Source organism: Phaenicophaeus curvirostris, chromosome 11 (genome assembly GCF_032191515.1).
Source record: "Phaenicophaeus curvirostris isolate KB17595 chromosome 11, BPBGC_Pcur_1.0, whole genome shotgun sequence".
Classification (NCBI taxonomy): Eukaryota; Metazoa; Chordata; class Aves; order Cuculiformes; family Cuculidae; genus Phaenicophaeus; species Phaenicophaeus curvirostris.
The window spans coordinates 8,000,190-8,012,491 of record NC_091402.1 but is presented as its reverse complement, the minus strand read 5'-3'; positions in this window follow the sequence as shown (position 1 = coordinate 8,012,491).

Below are 12,302 nucleotides of genomic sequence, written 5' to 3'. Positions count from 1 at the left end.
GATTTTAACAGTCTGAGTTCCATTCTCTCTCCCCCACACAGATTCCAGCAAATGCAAGTCGAGTAAATTAAACCCATTAATCACCATTGGTTCAAATTATATAGGTGTCTGTAACATAGGCTCCTCTCTGAAGAGAGGCACTAACAGGCCTCATTATGTTTATTTTCTCTCCTTAGCAAAGGATAATAAATACAAATTGTAACATCACAATAAAATATTTAATTATTCACGAGTTTGGTAAGAAACATAATTAGCTTATTGGTATGCGTCTTCATTTGGGTCATAATGGATCCAATTTAGGAGCTTAACTATTTCTGGGTAAAGGTTGCAAATAAGAGTTTTTCCAGGACTTTATTGTTTAAGTGTAGGAGAATAAGCCCATTTCCACCATCTCCATTACCTCCCATGGAGAAAGCTGCATGAACACCCCATGCCCTGCAGCCTAACCATGTGCCCCATGTACCTGGAGCTCTACTGTCCATGAACAGACTCAGGTTGATCTCTTCAGTCTTGTGGAGATATGGGAAACTGAGGGCTGGTGATGTTTCCAGAGATGATGCTAGAGCAATCCCAAAGAACAAAATGTCAATATTTTCAGCATAGTATTGGTGGAATTTTTAACTGCATAAAGACTTTACTTTGTTTTTTGCAGATTATTTGAAATTCAGGGTTTTCCATGCAGCTACATGAAAGATGAGCCAACAGCTGGGAAAGAACTGCAGGAGCATCACAAGAGGATTAGGCTACATCCCATTTGCAAAGGGAGTAGACTGGATAGAGAGCAGATTTAACCCTCCCGCCTCCTTCCAGCCCATCTACATCCCCGGACACAAGCCAGGCCATAATAAAAATGTCCCAGGAGGTGCTGGTGCATGGGCTTGCAGAGGCAGTGCTGCTGCAGCTCAGGGGTGCAGGAGTTAACCCAGTGCAGCAGGCGACAGTGCTGGCAATTTAGTGACTGCTGTTGCTTTTATGGGATCTTAATTTTATTTATTTTATGTTCTCCTTATTGCAAGTATTTAGGTGACAGATGTGTATGTTCCTTAATCTTTCTCATTACCCTATGAAATTGTAGCTGGGTTTTGACAGCTTTCAGACAAAGATAAAAGAGGAGAGCAAAACTTCAAACATATGGAAATTTGCAGAGACCCTGGACTGACTCCTGGTGGGGAGATCACTGAACACATAGTTAGAGGAATTAGTTAAGACTGGTGGCCTTCAAGTTCATGGTGTCTGAATACAGATGTAAGGGAAAGCATTGCTCAAGCAGCCGTGATCCCAGCTTTCGATTATGTATCATACAGGAGTGAAGGGAGCTTAGAGGTGGATTAATGCTCTGAACAGATTAATTCAAAATCCTATTTCCAATGCACTTGCCATGCACCCTTGCACTGGAACCTTCACTTAAGGAAGAAATAAACACCCAGAAAACCTAGGATGTCTCAGCACCTACATGATGCAAATAATACAATTAAAACTTACTTTGTAAGATAATTAAGAGTGGTGAGATGGATTGGTCTGACAGAATATCATGTCTTACTGCAAAAGGAATGGGAGCTTTGTACCAAGATTAAGGAAAAACAAGGCACTGTTATTTTTGCTTAGTTTGAATTATTTTGCATTGTTTACCATACCAAATCATGATGTCCCCTTATCCATTTCCCATTTCTAAAGAGATTTTCAAAGAATCCCCTAAACCATGAATTATGTCGTCTTTCTGAAGGAGCCATTCGAATTAGTGCAGAGAGTGCAAATATAAAGTTGCAATCAACATTATAAATGCTCTGTGAGTGTTATTTCTTCCTCCGCTAATTCTTCTGAGCAAGATATATTGTCTCGGTGAGAGTTTTTTAAAATAAATTAAATATAACATGAACTAGATAGTTGTTCACATGGAGCTGGAGTTGGAAAGGCTCATTAATCACTAGTTTAAATCCCAGAGTATCCAGTCATCCTAATTAATGATTCAATGCTGAACTTTACTCTGGCAGCGGCAGTGGAACCGAGCTATTACCCATCTCTGTTGATAGGGACCAAGTGAGTTGGAGGAAATGAAATAGGGCTTTGGGATGGTCTGGCAGGGCAACTGCTACCAGAGCAGCTCTGTACCAACCTGCTTCTGTCACAGAGGCAATGCTGGGTGTCATTAATGCCAAGTGCAGGTGCTGCTGCTTCGTAGCTCAGTTTGCAGCATTTGACTGGTGCAGGGTTCAAGCCACAACCTTGTGGGATGTTTATAGGGTTGAGGACTACGCAATAACACTGCACTGCTCTGGGGTGAGCCGCATCCAGTCACTCCTACTCAAAGAGCAATTGGCTCCCAAATAAGGAGTGAGAGGCTGAAAATGGTCTTGGAGTCTAAGCAAGGGTGCCCACAAGGGAAAAAAAAGTAACGCTCGTCTCCAGCAGGTGCTCCAGCAACTATTTAGGTAAAATAGAACATATTTATGGGGAATCACAGAATGGCAGGAGTTGGAAGGGAGCTCTGGAACTCATCCAGTCCAACCCCTCTCCTAAAGCAGGGTCACCTTGAACAGGCTGCACAGAAAGGTGTCCAGAGGGGTTTGAATATCTCCAGAGAAGGAGACTCCACACCGTCCTTGGGCAGCCTGTTGCAGTGCTCCACCACCTGCACAGGAAAGTTTCTCATCATGTTCAGGTGGAACTTCCTGCACCCTGTTTTGTGCCTGTTGCCCCTTGTCCTGTCACTGGGCACCACTGAACAGAGTTTGGCCCCATCCTCTTGACTCCCACCTTTCAGACATTGATCAGCAGTGAAGAGATTTCTATCTTCTCTTCTTCAGCCTAAACAGAGTAGGCTATCTGCCTTTCCTCCTAAGAGAGATGCTCCAGTCCCCTCATCTTCATGGCCTCAACTGGACTCTCCAGTGGCTGTCTTTCCTGAGCTAGGGACTCAAGAACTCGACACAGGATGCCAGAAGGGGCCTCAGTAGAGTAGACAGGGAGGAGAACCTCCCTCTGCCCTGCTGGCCACACTCTTCTCCATGCACCACAGGTTACCTTTGCTGTTCTTAGGCACAAGGGCACATTGCTCGTTCATGGTAGACTTGGTGTCCACCAGTTCTCCAAGGTTCTTCTCCGCAGAGCTGCTTTTCAGCTGGTCAGCCCCTGACCTGTAGTGGTGCAGGGCATTGTTCCTCCTGAGATGCAGAACTCTATACTTGCTTTTGTTGAAGTTGTGGATTCACAGCACTGTGTGACGGATGAGCGTTTCCAGCCCTCTGGAGTCCTGGTAAGACACTGGGTGAGGTACCTCTTTTAGCAGAGATGCAGAACCCCAAGCAGGGGAGTATTTTGAAGCACAGTGTCCAAGGTCTCTGAATCCTGTCCGGAGTCTTGATATTTCACACATGGGAACAGAGTGGCTTTTGTGCAAGCCAGTGCATAATTAAAGGCTGCAGAATTGAAACTTGTTCTTGTAACAGGAAAATCATCAATCATAATCCTATTATTCAAATTAATTTATCTGCTCTTTAGGGCTGCATTAGTTCTGTATTTCATTTATCTGTGTTTCTAAGGCAAATAATTCACACTATTTCAGTGCTTTTTTTTTTGCTATAATGTTTTAGCATGTAGATGATTTGCATTCCTCACAAATGCCAAGGACAGAATGTTGTCTTTTTTGTTGCAACTTCTTTGTTTATTTCATACCATCAGGAAACTCCACTAGGAAGGTGTTTCATCATGCGTTAGAGAACAAGAGACGCCCTCACTTCCTAGATTAGCAAAGCACCAAATTAGAGAGTTTGCCTTGCTACTGCACTGCTGCCTGGAAGTTAATTAATTAGGTGGTCTTGAAGGGTTGAATTTTGCTGACTTCAGGGACAGTAGGATTTTTTTGTTTCTTTTGGTTTTTGCTAGAGATAACTTTCCTCTAGAAGAATTTATCTCGAACACAGTCTCAGTGCATGGAAAATCGGCTGAGAATGGGTTTTGCATTTGCATGATTGTTTTGGACTTAATTTTTTTGTCAGCTGTTTTTATAATTAACTTAACCATGAGAGCTCTTAGGGCTCCACTCACGTAATTCTTAATGCAGAATCAGGGCCATAGCAACAGCAAATAATTTTTATTCTTGTTGATTTTTAGCCTGGCTAGAGGAAGCTGGGAATTTTTAGCATATGTAATTTGAATTATTTCATGAAACATTTAACAAGGGCCTATTTCATTCTTCACTAAGGCAAGTTGATATAAGAAGGATGATGTTATGGTTAATGTAAATCATAATTATCACCAGGTGCACCACTGAACTGGGAAATTGTGCTAAAAATGTAAGTTTTGCTCCATTTCATATTGAAAAATTACTTTGCAGCCTGACAGCCATTAATCTCTGTTACAGGAATTCTTTATTTTGGTGAATTACAACACTAAGACATAACAAGGCATAAATTATCAGGCCTTGTGGACACCTCAGCTCCCCGCACAGCCAAGCCTTCAGCAGCTCTGTTCCCTGATGTTTGTCATAGCAGTGCTGCACCTTTGTAGCTCCCTCAAGGCTGTATCCTGGAGAGATTTGTGAACCGGGCACTCTTCATCTGTTGGCATTGCTAAATCCTCAAAAAATAGGTTTTATCATAAAGCAGGGCTCCAGGAAGGTTTTATCATAAAGCAGGGCTCCCTTTTTATTCATTGGCTTCATTCTTAAAGCAGGGTGGGATATCTGTGTTTGGCGTCCATCTCTGAAGAGGGGAATGCAAAACTGTATTGTTTCATACCTCCCCAGAGGATCAATTGGCTGTTCCAAAGTAGAAGCTTGAGTCACTGTCTGACTTGTAGTAAAGATGCTTTCCCAGAAGTGATTATGTCTGTGTTGATCTTGGTGGATGGGGCAGTGTCATGACAAGTAAGATTCCAATAGGACTGTGTGTAGTAAGATCTTTTCTAACAGGGAGACCACCCATACAAAGAAATATTTAGTATAAAATACCTAACCTTCCTCAGAACAAGGTGCTTTTCTCCTCAGTTTATGCCAAAACACAAGAGGTATAGCTTTCTAGAAGTTTTTGCTTTACAAGCAGAAGCAGCAACTAAATGTGTGTTTCCAGTCACTCAATTATTCGGTAAAAGGGTGTAAGTTTTTGAGGTGATTCTCCATTAGGCTTTACGTGTGCTTCCAATGAAGTAGTTTTGGATGGTTCTACTTGATTTACTCTGAACCCCTATTCTGACTCCATCAATAGTATAAAATTCAGAATATTCTTTACTTTTGATAGATGCATCTTTCTGCACGTAAATGATGCCTCCTCTCTTCCTCTTAAGCACGTTTGGCAGCTTTTCTAAATCAGTGTGATAAATGTAAATCATCACAACAATGTTTTAAAAGATCATAGGGGTGTTCATCAGCACACCACCAACTACCAGGCACAGCTTAAGCCTAAGTAGGTGAGACCCACGTGCTCTGTATGAAGTGCCTGTACCTCCCATTTCATTGAAGCTCAGCTCCTTGTACTCCAATCACTGTCCAAAAGCCCTGGGCCCCCCTCTAAAGCTTTTTATTGATTGTGCAAGCAATACTTCTCAGGAGATACTTTATTAAATCCATCCTCACATTTGTTCTGCTCACTTCGCCTTTGACGACTTCCTGAGACAGGATGATCAGTCTTGACAACATAATTGAGGGATAGATCAGAGAGGAGCCCGTCTGCATTTTGTGACCATTTTTAATTTTCATGATGTCATCCTCAGGCTGCTAGGGAAAGGGGCAGGACTGGATGCGTCTTTGTCTTGGCATCTCTGGTCTCTTCACTTGCAAAAAGCAATATTGAAAGCATTAAAAGTGCACAGCAAAGCTGAAGTGTAGCCTGTGAAAATGACGAGAACAGCAAATGGGAAATAATTTAATACTGGATGTATGGGTTAACCTGACAGCACAGTGAGAGTTTTGCCAAACCTGAAATGTATGCCCTGATAGTGCAGAGTCGGCAGAACAAGCCAGTGGAATCGCCGTGCTTGCATTCAAAGAAATTGCAGCAACAGATGCAAGTCATATTGCATTTGGGGTTTGCTAGAGGTATGTGAGAGCAAAATTGTGCTGCCCTTTACCTAAGCAGGGCAAGAAGGGAAATTAAATACATTTCCCTAAAGTTAGTGACTCAGCCCAAATGGTGCTTCCAGGCTCATTAGTGATTTACCTGATAAAGTATGATTTGCACAGGGATGCAATTATGTGCAGCTCCCTTCAAATGATCGCTAAAAAATTATTGGCATTTTCCATACTTCAGCATCTGGTGTATTATTATATAGAGGGGTTATTCCTCATGGAAAAGCGTTGAAGTGAATGGGGGTTTAGTAGGACTGTTACCATTTGATAGCAGGGAATACAACACTACAAACATTTCTCAATAAGCCATTTTCTGGGCTCTTAAAAGAAATCTAATGCCTCAGCCAGAAAGAACAGATGTGAGAAAATTGCAAAATGGTTGCCAAGCATTATGAATTAACTCTGCTGGTCAGATGTTCAACACCCCTGGTTGGTTGCGTGCTCATCTAAGAGTAACGTAAATCAATCATTATCCAGGCTCAGGATATCTAGGTAGACCATAGGAAACCTCTTGATTAATACGCACATCCTCACCTAGATGATGGTTAGCTCTGCAATTCTGAAGGCAGAAAGAATTGCTTTTTAATAACCTTGATAATAACCCTTCTGATAGCTCCATTTGGGCATCATTATTGAATAATAGCCTGTGCATGTCATCAAGTCGCTCTGACATTAGAACAGAAAATACACAAATATCCTGGTCATGCCACTGATCAAAACAAGAGACAAATCTTCTTCTGGGGTAGATTAACATATTTCCCTTGATATTAGCAGAATGGAGCAGAATTTCTAAACAGACACCAAACCTGAAAAATGATGCTTAATATTTTAATGCAGTATGTAAAAGATTTTATATGTATAAGAAGGTTTAAAAACCCTTACCTGCCCCAGTGCTGTCTTTCTGACATTATGCAGTATCTAAACTCATGCTCAGTGGATTCATGATTGATTTGAAGCTACAGGGTTATGAGGATGGATGGACACCACAGCCAGGAGGGACCTGAGCCATTGTAGACCACAGAGGTGTGGGGAGATGATCAGGGCTGTTACAGGGTGATGAACCAGAATTGTAGGTCTCAAGGTTTTACAGCCATTTACCACAGATGCTGTTGTAGCAAAGGAAAGCAGGTCTGGAGAGACAGTTGGCACACATGCGAACAGAAAAGCAAAATGTGGAATATTCCTGCATCACTCAGAACTCCCTTCTAGGGAGATGTGCTCATTACTGAAATATGCTACTTTCAGCTCAGCAGTGCCAACATCAGTAAAACCACAGTGAATTACATCAACTGCTTATTACCTAATCCATGACATGCTGCATCCAAGCTTGTGCCCAACACTGGAATATCTCTGCTGATTCAAGTGGGAATAAGGCTGCGTCCAGCATGAAGTTGCTGATGCTCTTTGTACAGTTAGCATAACTTCAGCCATGCATGGAATGTGAAATATCTATTTCATGGAGACCTTTGTTTATTTTTTCCTCTATTAAGCCAATTACTAGCTAATCATTTTGTATAAAATAACACAATATGACATTATTAGATCTGATCCATGCAAACACTTTATGTGTAACAGCCTTAGTTTAATTTCATTTGTAGGATTAACAAACAAATCTAACAGCAAAACTGGCTTTATGGAAAGCAAAAGGGAAGGCAAATAAATGTCACCCGTGTTCAAGGCAGTATTAAGTGATGTAAGTTTTATTTAAATTTTCAGCTCTGATGACGTGAAGCTAGGAGGAATCTTCATGCCATATACTCAGCAAAGAGAACTAAAATTATACGATCACCTTACTGGCTGTTTCTGTCAAGTTAACACTCCATGGTCCCTCTCAAAGTCCTTTCCTTTTTCTCTCTGTGCTGATACTGCATTTATTATGGTATCAGCTCTCTGTGTGTGCACCCATTTACCTGGACTGCCCCAGCATGAATCACTTCCTGGCTGGGCAGAGGGGTGAACAAGACAAACCAATAAGAGGAGAAGATAATGAAGAAACAAGCATGATTAGCCCAGCAGGTTGATATGCAGTTTGTGGGCCCTAAGGATTGCTGACAATGAGGAGCTTGAGGAAAGTTGTCTTCGAAGACATAGATGCAAGAGGTCCCATAGGGCTCTGCAAAAAGGTGTGATAAACCCTTTGTGAATTGCTATTCCCTGGGATCAGTTTACACTCATCCCTCCTCATTCATAAGCCATCACCTTTTTGGTTTGCTGCTTTGAAATTAATATGAGCCCTCAATCCTAAAGGGATTTTCCAGGGAGATCAGTGTTGTCCTCCAGTTCCAAATGGGCAAGCTGAGGAAGAAGGAGGAGAAGCAATGCGTCAGGGTTGCTCAGCACCTGCAAACCAAGACTCTTGGATATGCCAATGGACCTGTGTACTGCAGCAAAGGCTGGGCAACAGATGGCAAACCAAGTCAAGGAGGTCACTTTACCTCTTCCAGGTACATTTAACCAGGGTAACAGGCATTTTTCTTGATTTAGAAAGTATTCACTCAAAGTGTCCCCTGAGTTGTTCCTTATAGGCATGCTATAAAACTACAATAACTAAGCAATACTGCAGAAGAACCAGACCTTTTGCAAGAGGATTTCAAAGAGCATTTGCAGGGGAGCATTTCTTAATGTCCTCATTCAGAGAGCTCTCGTTCTGTTAGGGATCTACAGTAACAATTGTTATTGAGTTTCTAGGTCCCTCACAACTTGCTATAGTCTGGTACTTTGCAAATGCCTGTGAAAAATCCCTTAAAAAGCCAAATCCCATCCTAGCTAAATCAGAGATACAAATTGAAAGTTGCTGATAAATGACAGCACGTTTTCATAACTCCATTCGTATGTGAACAGTATGTAAGAGACCCTCCACGCAGTAATGGAGCTGTGCTGAATGGCTCCATGGACAGTTCTGTATTAGCTGCCAAGAAAATATGATTTACCCTAAAGCTTTGCATATAGAAAAATTTATACTGACTCCCAGGTGGTTTTTTTTCCCACCCCCACTACTTACTGCAGCAAGGAACATTTTGAGCTGACAAGCCAATTAGCTGTCAATTGCCTGATTTATGTGCTCAGTGCTACAGTCCATGCAGCAGAACAAATGGTCACAGTCCTGGAACCAGCAGTTCAGTTTTTGCACGCGCTTTCCTGCCCTGCTTCTTTTTAAGTAGGTGTTGAGGATTCATCCAGGAGCAGAAACAAATTTTGGTTAAAAGACCCCTGGGCTCTGCCCTAGCTCTGGCCTCTCAGCTCTGTTTGGATGGTGTTAGAAGGTTTTTTCTGTCTAAGTTTTGACTTTGTCAAAATCCAGAACCCACAGTAGTAAGAACAACAACAGTTTCAGAATTAAATCATCACTGCTTACTGGGATGGGATTTTTGTTCTATTTGCATTAATTCTAGTAATCTAGTAATTTCATTTATTCCCAACACTTTTGAGATGAACTCACACACAGTTTGCTGTTAAGAAAAAACAGTATTTTGTGGTTTTAAATATAGCACTTTGAGTTCTTTATTTGCCTACTCCTTGTGTGCATGTGTAACATACAGTCAGATCTTCTTATGCAGTGTTTATACTTATATAAGGTATATATTTTACACACAGAATATATTTATACCCTATATAAATAGCTGTTTATTCAGTTACATTGTGGAAGGAAAAGTGTTGCAAACCTGCTAATATTAGTATCATAGAATCTAAATATTCTTTTCTTTCTCTGTCTCTCTGTGAAAGCTGACTTCCAATTTCCAAGCCTCGTGCCTTCAAAAAAGCCATATGATACCCATTTGTCTATACGTTGGCATTGTTGGAATAATTTTTCTCTCTCTAGGATTTCTTCCCCTTATACAGCGAGGTTTAAAATTTTCTAGTGGTTTAAGTCAGGATTTGCAGCAGTAATTATTTTTTTCACATTTCCTTAAGTTTCTCTTTAAATTAAAAGACAAAACTTAATCCTCCTCAACAGTGAATGGATCTCTTATTACTGTGATGATTTTGAGGTGCTGATGTAGGGCAGTTAATCTCGAATGACAGAAGAGTATGTCAGGAGAGGAAGATTCTCCTTCCACAGCCTTATTTCCCAGGCATGTCCCTGCATCTGTCTTAGCTTTCCCTCCCTCTCTACGGTGTTTGAGGCTGTTTAGCAAAGCAGTTGTGTAGTGCCTAGAGTAATTGCATATCTTGACATAGGAGCTAGGGGGAACACCTTGAATTTTTCTAATGAATGCTTGGAAGCCCTTCTTGGATATAACTGCAAAGCAGCAGAAACACCTGCCTGGTGGTTTAGCTCAACGTGGTTAATAAGGATGTTGTGCACAAGTGAAGGAGTCTTTGACATAATTTAGGTTGTTTTCTGTGGGAGTGGAGGTTTATTTTTATTTGAAGAGCAATGCAGGTTGGAGAGAATCTTAAGTAGGAGCATGCTTGATTTCCTGAGCTAAACATGATCCAGGATGCATTTGTTGCTTCCTGTGACCATTCGTATACAAACTGTTCACTTTTCATTTCCACCTTAACGTGAGAGGTATGAAACTCTTCTGTTAGAGAAGGTAGAGGAACCCCAAACCTGCCTGCACTGCTCTGCAGGGAAGAAAAGGAGGCAGGGAATGTGCCACACATTCCCTGCAATGAAAGCAGGGACAAAACCAGATACGATACACAAAGTATATCTTCCTCCATTTCCAGCTGTGACATGATGTAAAGAAAACATAATGCAGGATGCTCAGGATGAATAATTTAGAGGGAAAGAATGGGTATAAAATTGGTGAGCTGTGAATATGCAGCCAAGACAGTGAACTGAAGCTGTGTCTATGCATTATTTTCAAGGCAATATTGGATTTAAACTCTTATCTCCAGATGTTAATGCCTAATGGGAGCAAAGCTGGAGCTTGGCTTCCACAACTCAACTCGTAAAATAGCAGCCACACATTCCCTTCATTCCCCCATTGTTCTTATCACATAAAATGCAAAATTGCAATTCCCTTGATTAATTTTTCTCCTACGCAATTTTTCCATTTAAAAGAGTTATCATGCAAAAACCCATTAAGCAATGTTTTTGTCTCTTATTCCAGGAATTTTACTAGGTTTTGCTGCAAAGGGTCACAATTTTCAGAGAGTTGAGCTCTGACTCTGTGCCAATGGATTCTGAGTCCAAATTATTGATCTACCGTGGTTTCTAGAGGCCACATCCTTACCTAGAAGGCACTAGTCCAACTCCTTAGTACACACTGAGGCTGCTCAGGTACACTCCATCCATCCATACCTGCCACCCTGCTGTTGCAGGCTGCAGAAGATAACTGTCCTGCTTTATTCCTTACAGCTGATTTTGCATATAGTCAGCTGCACAAAGTGAAAATCCCTTTTTATTTCCCTGCTTCCATTTCGAATGAGGTTTTGATTAATCTGTGCAACGAGAGATGAACACTGATGAACATAAAGGTATCTGGTTTAGCTCTCCAAGGAGGAATACCTGAAGTTCAGGCCCTTGTTTATTTGTGTGTATCTGGGAGAAAATTGCTTCTCTGTCACAGTCGCAGCCTTTGAATTGGAAGGAAAGATCATTTTTAAAAAGTGGTACGCAAGAGATTTGGAAAGGATGGACAAGGCCATGCAGCGTTCACAGGGAAATGATTCAGAATCGATCAACAGTCTCAAGATTTGGGGATGCAGGGAAGCGCAGTTGAAGGAGCTGGTGAATAGTTAATACATTTTCCCTCTGAGGGGCTGACAAAATTTGTGACAGGATACCAGCAATGTGATGGGAGCTTTGCCATACTTGTGCTTGATGGCTCATTGCAGCACAGCGCGCTGCTCGCCATGTGCCAGACGGGACATCTGCTCTGGCTGGAGGGGAGGCAGAAACCTCTTGCTCCCATCCTTTGTGCCTGGGTTTCCTTTAGGTAAGATCTTCCTTTCCCCCAGTTCCTCCAAGGCCTGGGGAAACTGCAGGGAAAAACAGAGCAAGGCACATCTGGAGGGATGCTGCAGCTGGGAAATGCCTAATGTTGCAACGGATGGTGGTATCGTGGATGGCTGTGACCTTTTCAGTATTCCAGATTTTGATTGATTAGCCATTTCCCCTCTTTCCCAGGCTGTAAACAGGGGAGCAGTGAAATAAGTGGCCAAAATAAACAGAGTTACGTAGGCTAAGGCGAATTTCTATTGAATTTATGAGAGATAAAATTCTGCTACCTCATTCCACCCATAAAAGTTATAAAGAGAACAGAAAGTGACATAAAATCAATCCATTTCT